This window comes from Ochotona curzoniae, unplaced genomic scaffold (assembly GCF_017591425.1).
Source record: "Ochotona curzoniae isolate NIBS_2020 unplaced genomic scaffold, NIBS_Ocur_1.0 contig_2210, whole genome shotgun sequence".
Classification (NCBI taxonomy): Eukaryota; Metazoa; Chordata; class Mammalia; order Lagomorpha; family Ochotonidae; genus Ochotona; species Ochotona curzoniae.
The window spans coordinates 55,857,348-55,870,538 of NW_024465369.1; the positions used below are offsets into that span (position 1 = coordinate 55,857,348).

At 44.2% G+C, this 13,191-nt stretch overlaps 1 non-coding gene across 1 annotated transcript; it reads left to right on the forward strand.

Annotated features, from left to right (window-relative positions):
* Positions 1-10,177: 10,177 nt before the first annotated feature.
* Positions 10,178-10,314, forward strand: LOC121150966. The gene has a single exon (XR_005883067.1). It is a non-coding gene; the product is annotated as a small nucleolar RNA SNORA70 (small nucleolar RNA).
* The last annotated feature ends 2,877 nt before the right edge of the window (positions 10,315-13,191 follow it).

Below are 13,191 nucleotides of genomic sequence, written 5' to 3' on the forward strand. Positions count from 1 at the left end.
GGTTCTCAAATAAACTCAGTTTTCCCTTAGAATTTCAACCCTAAATTCTGAGTTTCATTGTTGGGAGAGATGGGAAGGCACCTTTGCCTCTGCTGGAGGCAATAAGAGCAATTCTCTGGGAAACAACTAGAGCTTGACCTTCACTGGGTCTTCCGGGGTGAGGACAGCTCCCCTGAGGACCATGATGCAAGCCTTCTTCCCTCAGCTTTATGGGAGGAAGAGTTAGAGGAGACAGAGGGTAAACCAGAGAACAGTACCAGAGAGAAGGCCCAGCCCTGCCTCTCACCTCACACTACAGCTGCTACCTAGGACCATCCCTCCTAATGCCGCCCTCACTAGTGAGAGGGGAGCCCCAGTATTGCAAACACTGAAACCCACACCTGGAGGAAGCAATGTTATGGCACCCCTACTTGCCAAGTGCAGAGTGCTGAAGCAGAAAGTTCATCCTGTATTCTTTTTTTTTTTAAAGATTTATTTTTATTATTTTTCATTGGAAAGGCGGATATACAGAGAGAAGAGACAGAGAGGAAGATCTTCCGTCCAATGATTCACTCCCCAAGTGAGCGCAACGGGCCGATACTATGCCGATCTGAAGCCAGGAGCCTCTTCCGGGTCTCCCACGCGGGTGCAGGTTCCCAAAGCTTTGGGCCGTCCTCCACTGCTTTCCCAGGCCACAGGCAGGGAGCTGGAAGGGAAGCGGGGCTGCCGGGATTAGAACCGGCGCCCATATGGGATCCCAGGCGTGCAAGGCGAGGACCTTTAACCACTTGCGCCACCGCGCCGGGCCCCATCCTGTATTCTTAGCACTCCACACCAGTTCTCCCCCAACTCCAATGCGATGCACAAAGGATCCCCTACATGTCCTTGGTCCCTGTATGCAGTATTTGCATCTGCAGTTCCTCTATCTCAAGCTCAAAGGAATCACTGGACATGTGCTCTCACCCAGTCTGTAATATTATCAATGCTTTGCTGAGTGGGTGGCTGGATTTGTCACTTCCTCTGTCTTTCCTGGGCCTTTGTTCAACTCCTTCCTGTTTAAATCCAATAACACTTTTCTGTCTCAGGAACTTTGGGGGCAATTGGGGGCGGGGTAGAGGGTGCTTCTTTCTCCTAATAAAGGGAGCTGAAGGTTTTATTCAGTCATCTGTCTGTAAAAACAAGAGTTCAGACCTGGGGTTCTATTTAGGTGTAAGTGGAATTTAGAAGCTTGTAGTCCCTGGAGGACTTAGTCTTTGATTTTCTTTTTCATCTTCCTTTAAATTCTAATGGATGGAAATGCCAAAGGATGACTCTTATCCAGATCTCAATTATGATTCTACACATGATAGCAAAAAGAAGCTGGAGTTAACCACACCCTTTCAGTAACAATGCTGTTCAATAATAAACAGCCTCTTAATCTACAGAATTCGTCAGGTTCATGCTATGGCATCACACTGATTCACACATAGATACTAAGTGTTGAAATGGGAAATGTTAATCGGTTATGGGTCTGGAAGCCACAGTCAGTTTCAAACTATTACCTCTAGATAACATGTCACTAGAAGAAGTTAGCATGGTTTATGGCCTAATCGCTTGTCAACACTCTCCTTACTCTCAACCATGCCATGGAAACTCTGCTCTCATTAGCAGGTAGCTGGGAGCCATGGGGGTCAGAGCCCAGTGCCTGGACCCCAGATACCTCCATCTGAGCCCAGTGTTACCCCATGGTGTGCGCTATCCCTGGACAGGACACTTATAATGCAGGGTCTTTGACATTTTGTAGGGCCTTTGATAGCAGCTGATACAATATGCATTGGAAACCAGCACCATGCAGTAGGCAGGTTAAAGGGATCTATATACCCTTAGGTTCCTTTGTCTCCTTTGTCCAGCATGCTGCGTGTCTTGGGCAGGAGACAAGGGAAAGCAGTGGGTGAATTTGTGTACTCCAGCTACAGAGAGGACCTGGATACTGGCCCTGGGTCACTGCTGTGCGACCTGAGGGAACCAGTAAGATGGGTGGAGTAGGACACTACCTGCCAACATCATCTGAAAGGTTGGAACCTCCCTGCACTGAAATAACTCCCACAGCTGCCTGCTAATTCCCAGTGTTAGTCACTGCTTAAGGGATGTTTTAGACATATTATGTGAGCCAGCACATGACTAATGTGCTGAGGCAACAGATTAGTTACAGAGTACATGAATGGGGAGAAAGTTGCATAAATCCCAGTTAAACCCTTTGAAGTCTTCCCCCAAGATGATAATAAAACCCTTAGTCCTTAACGTGGCCTCCAAAGCTTTACAGAACCCACGATGCTGATCTTTCTCAAGGCTTCCATGCCAAGATTCCTGCATGTGGACCTCTCTCAGCTCCACAGATGGGCCTATCTTTCCCCTCCCTCCAGACTTTTGCATAGGCCACCAGGGCTCCAGAGAACAGAACTAATCAGATAGATCTGTGCATTCATCCACATGTGTGTGCCCATGCACGAAACATGTGCATCCTTGTGTGTGCGTGTATATATATAAGTATATGCATATATAGCCAAATGTACCCATCCTAACATTTATATGTGTATATGTACATAAGTATATGCTTACAAAAAAGTATATATTTACATATATATGTGTATGTGTGTGTATATAAAAGGACACTTCAAAAGTTTACAGAAGAATGGAAACTTGAAATTCATACTGTCTTTTTTACACTATGCATTCTCTATGAACTTTTAGAAGGCTCTTGTTGTGAACATGAATGTGTACATATGTATTATATATGTGTGTATGCATACAAATAGACTTATTTTAAGGAACTTGTTCACCTAATCATAGAGCCTGAGAAGTTCAGAACTCACCCTGAGAGGGCTGCAGTCTGGAAACTCAGGCAGGAAGTCCACATTGAAGTCTAGAGACAGAACAATCCCTTCCACTCGAGGAAACCAGGATTTGCTCTTCAGGCCTTCCACGGATTGGGTGAGGCTGGCCCACTTAATCAGGGTCATCTACTCTTAAAGTCAATTGAGTGTTGGCATTAAATGCATTTACTAAACATCTTCATGTCTAGACCAGTGTTTGACCAAAAGACTGGGCCCCATAGCCTAGCCAAGGTGACACATAGATTCAGCTTTTGCCATGCCTTTCTGCCTGGGTTTCCCCTCCCTATGGTTCACCCCAGGGTACCTTCTCACTCTGTCAGTGTAAATGTCTTGTCTTCAGTAGCCAGCTCAGGTACCACTCCACCTCTGTAGGTGCCCAAGGCTATCCTGTCTCAACGTATCTTTTCCATTTGTTATATTCCCAGAGCCCTAAACATACCTGTGTGCCCCATATATCCTGCCTGTGTCTGCCTCTATACTCTACCAGAGCAGGGCCGTGTGGTCTCTGTCACCTTTATAGGACTGCCTGAGCACATTAGCTCAGACTCCCTTCCCCGAGGAAGATCTGTGCCCCACAGGTCAGGGCAACAGTGAGCATGGGCTGTATCACCCCCATGACCTGGTAGTCCTTGGAGGAGTCACCCTGCACAGTCAGATGAACCGGTGTCCAACAGTGTGGGAGAGGGTGCCTTCCACATAGTGTAATGTGAATGGTAGGTAACTTCCTTGCATTTTGCCCCAGTAGGTGTCTAATCCAGAGATCCTTCATGGCAAGCACAATTGACCATCTTCTAGCAGGGGCATGAGTCATTTGTAAAGTTTTGTCCCATCATCACATTCTTAAGTTTATGCATCAGGAAAAACTTTGTAAAAACTGTTGATTTTTTTTTTTAACTTCAAGTACAGAAGATAAGCCCTTGGCAGGAGCCTAACTAGGAGTGTCTGCCAAAAGCCAACTGTTTTGCAGTCTGCCTTTTCAAAGCCCAGAAAGTTCCATGGGGGAATACCTGGAACCACCCCAGCCCTGCCAGCCACACCCACCTAGTCCCTCAGCTTGCCAGACCTCAGCCAGTCTCTCACCATGTAGCCAGTTTTGCCCATTTTGGATTTAGTTTCTATAGGCTCACCCAACTCACTGCACAAACAGAAACCAAGCTCAACTGCAGGGTCCAGTGCTGTTAAGTCCAGCACTGCTCTGGGCCTGGTTGAGAAGACCTCCCTCCTGTGAGTAAGCCCAACCAGTCAGTGGGTCAGAGTAGGCCAGAGCGCTTGCCTATGTGTGATCCAGGTGCTCAGCAGACAGGGGAAACAGTGAGGGATGAGAGGACAGAGGGCCCACTCTGAGTGTCTCCAGTGTCCCCCTAGCCAGCAAGGGGGTGCATGTGTTTCTCATCCAGCCCAGGGGAGCAGTCACTGTGTCTACCTCCTTTCCAGGTCTCCCACGAACAGGGTGTCCTAGAGCAGACTTATCAAAAATGCCCTCTTTTGAGCCCGGCGCGGTGGTGCAGTGGTTAAGGTCCTCGCCTTGCACGCCCGGGATCCCATATGGGTGCCAGTTCTATCCCAGCAGCCCCGCTTCCCTTCCTGCCTGTGGCCCTGGAAAGCAGTCGAGGACCACCCAAGGCTTTGGGACCCTGCACTCACATGGGAGACCCAGAAGAGGCTCCTGGCCTCGGATCGGCATAGCATCAGCCATTGTGCTCACTTGGGGAGTGAATCATTGGACGGAAGATCTTCCTCTCTGTCTCTCCTCTCTGTATATCCACCTTTCCAATGAAAAAATAAAAAAATAAATCTTAAAAAAAAATGCCCTCTTTTTGTCTCCTCTACCTCAAGGGCCTAGGTGAGTCTAGAATGTTCCTGGGGTCTTCTGTATTCTTTGCCGTAACTGACACCGTGACTGCTGCTCGCAGAGGGCGGGGCCTACTCCTGACCTTGACAATGGACAGCCCGGCCGCAGCGGAGCGGATTCAGATGGCCTGTGCAGATCGGTTCACAGACCTGGTAGGAGGCCGCTGTGTTGCCCAGGGAAGCCCTGCTGGCCTACAGGGATTCTCCATGTATGTGGGAGTGGGAGACAGGTGCAATTTGAAAGTAAATTCACAACATCAACAAGTATAATGGTTTCATCTAGAACAAGGAAGTTGCCTATGGTTTTATATTTTACAAAAGGAAATACAATCTTTTTTACGATTTCATTTTTAAAAATTTATTTGAAAGGTAGATTTACAGTGAGGAGAGATGAGAATCTTCCATCTACTGGTTCACTCCCTAACAATGAAAGCTGGGTCAGGCCAAAGCCAGGAGCCAGGAGCTTCTTCCAGGTTTCCCACATGGGTACAGGGTCCCAAGGTTTTGAGCCTTCCTTGGCTGGTTTCTGCTGACTTGGAAGTAGAGCAGCTAGGACTCAAACCAGCACTCATATGGGATTTCTGTGTCTCAGGTGGAGGTTTAGCCCGTTATCCCACAGTACCAGCCTCCAGAAATATGGACTTGCAAGGATTAGGAAGCAATCATCCCCCTCGAGCCCTGCAGAGGCCTCAGGTGGCCTAACTGTGGATCCTCTTAGATGGAGTAGCAACTTTCAGCCACAGCCAACCTCTTCCCTCCACTCCAAATGTGCTGTGTAGCATCAGCATGGCCTGAGAATGGCTGACCTGGAGCAGGTGGGTAACTTGTGCCTGAGGCTTCAGGCCTGCCTGGCTGTCTAATACCACAGCCAGGATCCACGTGTGGCCATCGAGCCCTTGAGGTGAGCCCAGCTACAACCAAGATCAATGCTGCAAGTGTGAAATACACACTGCAGTCCAAAGATGGGCTTCCAAAAGGAAGACTGTGAAAAGTTCCATTAGTAATTGTTTGTTGATATGATGTTGAATATCTTGGATATGGTAGTTAACTACTCACTATTCCAGTTACTTTTCTATGTCTAACATTTTGAATGTGGCTGCTAAAAAATTTTAAACTCTTGGTGTGGCTTACATTGCAGTTCTATGGGACAGTCTCTAGTGCACCTTCACCCAAAGAATGAAGGAAAGGCTTAAAGGCATCAACACTTGGAAGGGAGTCTGTGGATTTAAGGAGCCAGGGGGAGGAAATCAACCCTCAAATTGCTTAACAAATAAACTTCTACAAATTCCAGAATTTAGAAGTGTGGATATACCAAGAAATATAGGTGGGAAGAGAAGTGGGAGAAAGGCAAGGGCCTCTAAACCTTATTCATGTCCCCTCCATACCTCCCAGTGGTTGCATTCCAGCCAACCAGCCCACATCTGCCCAGCTATTCTATTCACTTTCTAGACATTTGTATTGATCCATTGGGTGTAGTCAAACAAGGACACTGCACGCACACCCTACGGGGGAGGAGGCTGTGATGGTGATGGGTTGAGGGAGAGCCCCAGTAAATGACAGCAGTCCCTGGTCCATGGAGTCCAAGGCCCACTGAGAGACAGCCCTGGGAACTGCGCTGGGAGGTGGCACATGAAGCTGAGAGCTATTTTCTCATTCAAAGTCTTCCCGATGCCCTCCAGGTGCCCTGACCATAACAAGCGTGTGTAGAGCATGCAGCAAGACACATTTCTTCTGCCTACCCTGCTGACTGTCCACACTCTCACAACGCTGACTGCATTGAAAAGGCTGGAGTGATGCAGCAGCTTGGAAAACGCAAAACTGGGTATGGGTGTCAGTTCTGTACCTTTCTAGTCATCAGCATGACCTTGATCCCGTTTTGACCCATCTGTGCCTCAGCTTCCACATTTGATTAAATAGATAAAATACTTCCCTCTCAATGTCTTTGTATGAAATGAGCTTTCATCGAAAAATGCTTTAACACAGAACCAGCACGTAGTAACAGCTAAATAATTGCCAGCAGTTACCATGGTGACAATCATCTCATTCCATAGTTAGGCTTTGCCCTTCCATTCTTTCGTTTTCTGCCCTTGTTAGCCTGCAACCATAATGGAGATGCAAGCAAAGGAAGATTTTAAACTGAGTCAAAGTGTCTGCAGTTTATGGTGAGGCCACTGATAGCTGCTCATCATCCCAGCTTCTGAAACAATCTGTAGCTAGCAGACCTATACAAAAGGTTCAATAACGATGTATTCTAAAATGCATGTGAGAATACTGCAATTCTCTACTAATGATGTTTTAGGCTATCTGGTAACCAAGCAGTAATTAGATTATTGTGGTCTTTCCTCTTCAGGAGCCAAAACAAAGAAAAGGGGAGCAAAGAATAGACTGGGATGCATAGTCATCCATATACAAAGCCCTGGTGCTCAGTCATTGTGGCCAGGCACTTACGGAATGACCAAAACAAGCCAATGCCAGGGATACCATTCCTGAGCTTTACAGACTAGTTTCATTGTATATATGTTCCTACAGTGAACGTAATGAAACAGGTGTTACACCAGACCCAGCTCAAATGCAACTTACTGGAAGTGGACTAGAAAGAAGTGACATTTTGCCCATGGGGGAGGTCTGCACAAGTGAACAGAGAGGAAAGGGAATTCCAGGTGGGAAAACATAAAGAAGCAAAGTCATTGTGATTGGAACAGTGTCCCAAAGGCTGATATGTCAACATGTCCATGATCAACGCCCATCGTTGTTTTTCTACAGACCTTTTGAAGTAACTTCAGATGTCTCAGAAAACAGATAATTTCATTTGGCAGGAAGAAGGGTAGACATGGAAGGAAAAACCTGGAGACAAAACTGGAAAACTGTCCTGGACTAGATCACAGACAGCTTTAAACACAAGCGAAAGGCTTTGGATTTTATTCTGTGGATCTTGCAAATCATCCAAGATGATTTGATCAAGAGAATATCATAATCAGAAAAACTAATCTGGCAAATTGTGTAACATGCATTAGGGTGACAAAGAACAATAGGATTGCTACTGTCAACAGGCAGCAAAAGCTGCAGCAAGAACATGCTGGTTGTTAAGGAGAGGAAAACAGACACGATGGCAGCACCTGCCACCTGATTAGAGGGCGTGGGCCTGGGAGAGGGAGTGAAAGACAAATTCAAGGCAGTGCTCAGGTGAGGAGGAGAAGCAGGACAGTGGTGCCTTGAACAGAAGTCAGAAACACAAGGAACTGTCTCCAAGGGAAGGTGGATTTGATCTTAGATTTAAAACCTGGGAGTCAGTCAGGGGAGTTCACTAACAAACAGTTCATTTGGGACACACAAGAGGTCTGGGTTGCCAGAAGATTTATGAGTGCAAATTGGTCATTAGAGCCACGACATTACAGAAAACTTCCCAGAGGGTGAATCTGCAGGGAGGAAAGCATAAGGAGGATGTAGCAGGGAGAGGAACAGAGAGGAAAATCTGAAGGAAGAAAGAGAAGGAAGGAACCAAGGAGGAGTACCAAATAGGATTGAGTCACTTGAGCTTGCAAGGGAGTCCAAGGCTCAGGATCCACTCCCCCCAATGCTACTCCCCTGCACAGCTTCTTAACCCAATTCTGCTCCAGGAATCCCCTGTCCATGCACCCCCATACCCAGCAGTGCTCAAGGCAGGGAGGAGTCCAGTACACCCTCCCCAGGACCTCAACACACCCATAGGTTCCTCTCAGCTGCTAAGCAATTGACACTTGGCAGACACAGGGTCGCTACTGCCTGAAACAGACAGATAAACAGTTCACCCAGCAGGTGGAGGGGAGGAGACCTCACCCTAATAAGACAACGGTAGGATTGTGACAAGGTACGTCAAGCACAAGGTGAAAGTACTGTGGTTATCCTGTGTCAGAGAGCAAGGAGGCGAACATCAGCCCAATCCCAGCACTGGACATTCTTGCTTTCTGGGTCCTAAAATCATCTTGGTAGGGAACAGAGTAGGAAAGTTTTCAGGAATCCACTCTGCAGAGAGAAGTAACCTAAATGATCTTGGGCATTTTTTTTTTATCCACTTCTCAAAATCTCCAAGAAATTCAGAATAAATCTCATTTTACAAATTTGTCTCTGTGTTGGCATAATGCAAGTATAAACAGATGTGTGCATTCTGTTCTCAAAGAATGAATGTTCCCGGATCCAGCATTTGAAACAGTAGTTATAGCACATATGCAGCCCCCATTAGAATGCCTGGGTTTGTGCTCCACCAGCACTTCCCAGGCTCAGTTCCTGCAAATGCACACCTTGGGAGGCAGCAGCTGATGGCTCAAGTACTTGGGTCCCTAGCACCTTGTGGGAGTCCCAAATTGAATTTCCACTTCTGAGTTCAGCTGGGCACAGCCCTGGCTTCTACAGGCACTTGGGGATTGAATCAGCAGATTTTCGATCTCTCTCTCTCTCTCTGTCTCCATTTGTCTCACAGAGATGTAAATAGATAATTTTTTAAGGAAAGGAATGTTTAATTCTCTCGTGCCTGCTCTCTGCAGGTGAAGCAGATACCTGTGTTGCCGCTTTGTGAAACTGGAAGTCAGATACAGATGGTGGCCATCCTCTCTTGCCACCTGTAACCTCAGGAGATCCAGGAGACCTCATGAGGGAGGAGACGGTGCAGTGTCTTGAGACTGAGAATGAACATGCCAGGGTTTGTTTGAAGAATATCTTGCCAGTGGCCCGGCTGAGCTGAGGATATTGCACAGTGCCTCACTGTTGCCCCGGGTCTGCCCTCATTTTAAGAGGACATTCATCCTCTTTCTATGACACTTGAAAATGAGTCTGGTAAATCAGAGAGCAAATCCTCATTTTTCTTTGAAAGAGAAGGTAATTTTTGTAAAAATTGAGAGAGATTTTTACTTATTTGAAAGGCACAGTTATAGAGAGAGTTCTTCTATCTATTGGTTCAGGCCCCAAATGGCAGAAGCCTGGAGCCCAGAGCTTCTTGCAGGTCTCTCACATAGGTGCAGGGGTCCAAGGACTTGAACTATTTTTCACTGCTTCCCCAGGTGCATTAGCAGGGAACTATATTGGAAATTTGGTAGCTGGGACTTGAACCAGCACCCATAGAGAATGCTGGCACTGCAGTTAGTGATTTAATGTGCTATGCCACTGCACCAGTCTCAGATTCTTACTTTTAAAAAGTACCCAGAACAAATGATGCTGAGTATGAATACCAAAATCCTGGTGGTTGTATATTTGTATTAATTTCTGACACACACCACAAGAAGACAACTGCCAATGATTCTCATACAGAAAATGCAGGAAAAGGAGAATTACATCAGCTGAAACTTTGCAGACTGGTTATGCCTGCTTTATGCTTAATGACAGTCCCCTACCCTGAATTAAGCCAAAAAGACAAATAAATTAAAAGATTCTCTAAGGATGGCTATTCTTTATCGTACTCTGTTGCATACATAAAAATTTAAAGCCAATAGAATGTCTTTTGTCTGCAGCCAATTATGTCAACCTCACTCAAACCCTCTGTGGCGTAGCCTGAGGTGCAGTGGCTGCTGACAGGGGCCTGTCAGTACTGTGTGCAGCTTGGTGCTTGTGTGAGCTACCCTGAGAGCTGTCGGAGAAACCCTTTCCATTGCACTTCCATGCATCTGACCTTATGCCGTTCCAAGTCTAAGCTTCAAGCAAGCCTTAGGGAGCCTTAAAAATATCCCAGAGCATGATGAGAATTCACAATGGCCAAGTTCATGTCCGCCAGTACCAACCTGTAGAGCAAGGAACATGTGATCTAGGACCCATCATAGAGCGAAATTCAAGTCCCCTGGCTGCCAGGAGATGCACATCTCAGGATCTGGCTTCACCAATTCTGAGGACATGAATACTGAGAAGCAGTTCACCCCACATGTCCATGGGGTCAAACACACTCCCAGTTGCTGTGCCCTGGACAAGAAGGCTTTCCACCATGCTGCTGTATCAGGGGACTACTAAAATTTACTTCCTTCCCAAGGAAAACTTCTTTTGAATTAAATGCATCATAGAGATGCCATCTTGTGTTTTGGTTTATCATATACAGAGAAAGAAAAAAACGTAGTACTCTATTCTGTTTAATAAACGCAAATTTTAATTCTTAGAGAAGTCTTGGAATTACTTTATAAATTAATTTAAAATGACTGTAGCTGTCAATCTATAAGTGTCTTTTATTTAGAGGGAAGGTTGTTGAATTTAAAAATGTGAAAGTCTAAATATAAATATAATTCTATTTTACTTGGTGTGTTTAGTTTGTGTGTGTGTTGTGTTTGTTTTGTTTTTTTGTTTGTTTGTTTTGTCTTTTTCCACACAGAATCCTTCTACAGCTTTCAAATCCCTCTTTCTGGGTACCTTTTAAAGATTATATGCTTGTGGAATTTTTAAATAAAAATGGTTTTATCTGAAAATAGTTTTGTTAGTTCATTGTTGGTTTAGCTTTTTAAACAGAAAATACAGAAAATTGAAAAAAAAATCAATTCTGAAGCTCAAAAAAAACACATGAAATAATTTTGCAGAGTTTTATGGGCTAGTCCTTTTTTTTATATGCCATTTCATAAAAAGATTTATTTGACTTCATTGTAAAGTCAGATATATAGAGAGGATCTTCTGTCCGATGATTCACTCCCCAAGTGGCTGCAACAGCCAGAGCTGAGCTGATCCAAAGCCAGTAGCTCAGAGCCTCTTTCATGTCTCCACACAGATGCAGGATCCCAAGGCTTTGGGCCATCCTCGACTGCTTTCCTAGGCCACAAACAGGGATCTGGGTGGGAAGTGGGGCTGCAGGGATTAGAACCAGCGCCTATATGGGATCCTGGCATGTGCAAGGTAAGACTTTAGCTGCTAGGCTACAACGCTGGCCCTTCCATATGCCATTTTAAAAAAACAGACCTTGCAAATCTTAATCATGCATAAATAAAACCCAGTGAGAGTGCTCTGTGCCCTCCACTTAGTCTTCATTTTTCCATTTGGTATGTATTTACCTCTCACTGAAAATATCGAATTTTACTTCCTGAACTGGTTGTCACTTACTCATGTAAACAGGACTATATGGAAACATTACTGATGTCAAAGAATCAAAAGTAGAAGATCAAACATTGAGAAACATTTTCAAATACATGTATTGTTTGTGATTTGAACCTGTTGGTTCCCTAAGCCTGCTGTCATACCAAAAAACAAACAAACCCTGCATAGTTTCTTTTTTGACTAGAGTATTGTGCTGGTTAAGGCTCTATTTTAGTATAACAAAGAGTTCGAACTTCTTTTTTTATTTATCAAGGCAATTGTGAATACTTTGTTGTAAAAGGAAAAAATAAAGCTTGTACAATTTAAAACACTTTTGAGAAATAAATTAGTTCTTTTAAAAAGAAACTATTTTGGTGTAGTTAGCTATAGAAGGTAATTTCAAAAACAGGTTTTTTTTTTTTAACTTTTACACCTTATTCCTTGTCTTTTTTGTTTCAAATTCCGCAAACCGATTCTAAATGCTGTGAGCCTCGGTCCATCTCCATCGCTAGTGTTCAGCTTTCAAGAAGAGAAGCTTCCTAGTAGATTTAGAAACTCTGCAGATCACTAGTATAAACTTCTGCATCTAAAATGTGTACAAACTTAGTAACAATTCTTTTTCATATTTGCAAAATATCTTGTAATCCTCATTTATATGTATAGGCAATAACAGTTCTGGAATTTCAGCAAAAATATGTTTAATTCAATTTAATTGATGTAGCATTTTTAAGTAGAATACAGTATATCTCTTCTGATCTTACAAGAAAAATGAATGCCTAGACTATAATGTTCCTATTCTGAGAGAAAAAAGAGAGAACAGAAAGTATTTTGTTGTTGCTTGCTTGCAGTTGGTGAGCCTTCTTATTTAAGACAGTGTGCCTAAAAATTACTTTCACTCGGCTTTTATCATTAAGTCTGTATTATGTAGCAGAGCACAACAAATGAGATTCCTGATGAGTGTGAATGTGAATGTTCACTTGATATGCTAATGTACAAGTTTGGTGACAATTCACTTGACTTTCCACAGCTCCAAATGATCGAGAACCATCAATGCTGTCAGTAAATGATTACTTCCTAACTCACCTCTAAGATGAGACTTAAAGAAAACTGGAAATGATTTCATGAAACTATTGATGTATTTGCCACTATATCAACAAGCAGAGATTTAGTCTAATTCTATTCATTAGATATTTCCATGTCTGTGCTCAACATGGAGATTGGTGATGATTTATTACCCAAAATGAACCTGTGTTAAGATACCAATGGCCACATCACTGCAGTCAGTATACCTGCAGGTTAGTTTCAGATGCTGTAAGCATTCAGTACTTTCAGTAGCCAAAACATATTCAAGTACTGTGCAGTATGGAATCTTCTTACATATGAGTTTAAATAGTGAGCAGCACGCTCCACCAGATTTTTTTGTTTTTATATACACAGATTTTTTTTTTTAGTGGTTGTGATTTTCACTAGGTAAATT